At 38.0% G+C, this 3,214-nt stretch overlaps 1 pseudogene; it reads left to right on the forward strand.

Annotated features, from left to right (window-relative positions):
• The first annotated feature begins 2,524 nt into the window (after positions 1–2,524).
• Positions 2,525–2,643, forward strand: LOC119426925 (annotated as a pseudogene).
• Positions 2,644–3,214: the final 571 nt, after the last annotated feature.

Consider the following 3,214-nt stretch of genomic DNA (forward strand, 5'->3'; position numbering starts at 1 on the left):
TTGGGCGGACGGTAGAAAGTGGCAACAATGGTGGGGGTAGGGCCGGAGAGTAGACACACAGTGTGCTCAAAGGAGAGAGAGGGAGGTGTGTGAACTGGCGTGACCTTCCAGTTCTCGCGGTGAATTATCGTGAGACCTCCTCCGCGGCCGGACTCGCGAGATTTGGCGATGTAAACAAACCCCGGTGGGGTAGATTCATTCAGGTGGAAAAAGTCATTTTGTTGTTGCCACGTTTCTGTTAGACAAATAAAATCCAGCTTACGGTCGGATACGGTTGGGGTTAAGGGCCTTGCTCAAGGGCACAGAGAGGGGCAGATGAGGGTAGAAGCAGGAGTGGGTGTTTCACCTTTCCCACCCACATTTTGATGTTGTTACGGGGAGTTGAACCGGCGACGTTCTGATCAAAGGCCCACTCATAACCTCTGTGACACCACTTCTCCACAACAATGATACTTTTCTTATGGTCATGTCAAAATCATGTCAGCCAGCATTTAGAATACCAGTACACACCCAGACACAATGAGTTAATACTCACCTATTGTAGCTGATTGTTCTGGATCAAATGTGTCATCTGTGAACCTTAAGAGAAGACTGTTGGCAAAAAGATGAGAGAAGATGGTTCAGCTTAATTGTAAAACATAACCAAATCCCCCCCCCCCCCCCCCCCAAAAAAATAGATAAAAATAAAATAAAACTAACCACCTTTACTTCTACTGCTGTTACTCACACTATAGGTTTCAATCTGAGGTCAGGTTTCCTGTTGCCTGGTAGAGCCCTGATGCTTCTATTGAGCCTTGCCTTGGATTACATATAATGTATGAGCTCCAGATGATATCGACAGTGGACGGTCAAAGCAGATGGCCGCTTGTCCTGAGCCTGGTTCTACTGGAGGTTTCTTCCTTTTAAAAGGGAGTTTTTCCTTTCCACTGTTGCCACTGTGCTTGCTCAGGATGGGAGACTGCAACAAAGCCAAGATTCAACTTGTCTGCTGGATTCCTTAGATAGAGAACTTTACTAATTGGCTTTTATGTTTGTGATTGTTTCTGTAAAATGCCCTGAGACAACTTTGTTGTGATTTGGCGGTATATAAACAAACTGAATTGAATTGAATTGACTGTGGTCAATAGGGCAGGGTTCATTCAACCATGACTAATCATGTTTAAAGTCTCAAGTCACATCACTGGTGTTGAGTCTAACCTCTTCTATTCCTGATGAAAGCATAATTCCCTAAAATTCACTCAGACTACATCAAGCAAGAGTAATGTGTGTTTACAGATTATTATTAGTCCATAAAGGTAAAGAACAACACAAACAAATTTGAAGTAGATTCTTCAGATCAATTGTTTTGGTAAAATTGTGTGTTTGACATGTTCCCGATGACTACAGGAAAAACTATTTAATTTGTGTTATTTAAAGATGGAGTCTAATCATTTCACCTATTTGATGATGCCATACCAAACTGGGTCATTCTCATGATTTCACTGATGCAACTAATCCTAATCTGAAAATGTTTTTGAAGAAGAAATTGCCTGTTAGAATTAATAATAGGGATGCACCGATTCACTTTTTTTACTTTCGATCTGATCCCGATACCTAAGTCTGAATATTGGCCGATACCGATCCAGTTCCGATATCACCATCATTGATTTTATATGAGGCTGTAATAATCTCCTCTCAAATACAATTTGTACAAATATATGCATGCATGTCCAAAAAGGCAACTTGAAGTAAGTTGTATTAATGTTGGATAAGTTTTAAAGTTAGAATTAAATTCTGCTAACACAAAACGTTTATTTTTATTCCTAGTTTTAAAGTGGATATTAAAGTGATTAATTTAAGTGATTGTTTAAAGTTATTTTATTTTTATTTTTTTAAATAAGGGGCAGATATAAGATTTTATTCTTCTTTCTGCACTCTTCATTCAATATTTTCTTTTTGATGATTTTTTTTATTTTGTTTCTTTTAAATGAATGAATAAATGAATTAACTTAAATAAAATGTTAAATGGATTCAAACACCTGGCATAAACCAACAGACATGTTCCTGTTTTTAGTATTTTACATCACTTTATAATGTAGCTGTCTTTTGTTTTTAATATATATATTTTTCAAATCATGTTTTTTTATGATTGTGTACTGTTGAACTGATAAATATCTCCTGGAGGGTAAACTATATCTTGGATGCAAATATCAAACTGTGAAATCATTTGTTTTCTAAAACTGATAGGAGTTGGACATTAATTATGAAGTTTAGCAACTTCTCTGTAAACATTAGAGCTCCATGGTTTCATCTCTAAATTCCAGCATTTATCCAACCATAAATTAAATGCATATTATTCACTACAAATATGGATCCCTGAAGATCAGGATGACCCACAAGATTCCACTTTAAAAACTGAGGCCTAGTGGGTCAGTTTGACCAAGGAGCAGCACGAGGGTTAATTTAGTGCTTTTACTCTGTGATTCTAGCCCTAAAGAAATTCTAACCAGAATATGATTATTTACAGTATTATAGATACATAGGACATTGAGGCCATACCACCCTGAACACGCCCGATCCCGTCTGATTTTGGAAGCTAAGCAGGGTCGGGCTTGGTTAGTACCTGGATAGGAGCTCGCCTGCGAATACCAGGTGCCATAAGCTATGTGGGGGCAAAGATGGTGTAGAGGTAGGGCACCCAACTTGGACCAAAAAGCTGCAGGTTCAACTCCCCACCAAGCCCACATGTCGTGGTGTACTTGAGCAAGACACCAAATCACTAATTGCTCCTCGGGCACCTAAATAGCTGCCCATTGCTCCACCTGGACGTATCTCACGTGTAATGGGTTAAATGCAGAGAACTAATATTGTCGTTGTATGGGAACACAATGATCAACATACAATGTCATCAACATACAATGATGACAACAAACAGCACTAGGCCTATTGCGGTAAACAATAAATCAATTAATCGCATGATAAATGAAAATTATCAACCTCATTTTCATTTGTCGGCTTTATCATTTCTTGGTGTCTCTCTCGTTCTACTGAAGACACTGGATGACAAAAGGCTCAAATCTGGTGCTCTTCACTGACGCCTCCCTTGCTCTTCAAAATCTGCTTTAACCAAACAAAACTATACATACATATATACACACAAATATATACATATATACACATATATATACACATATTTATATACATAAACATATATATATATATATATATATATATA

This window comes from Nematolebias whitei, chromosome 20 (genome assembly GCF_014905685.2).
Source record: "Nematolebias whitei isolate Nwh7 chromosome 20, NemWhi1, whole genome shotgun sequence".
Taxonomy (NCBI): Eukaryota; Metazoa; Chordata; class Actinopteri; order Cyprinodontiformes; family Rivulidae; genus Nematolebias; species Nematolebias whitei.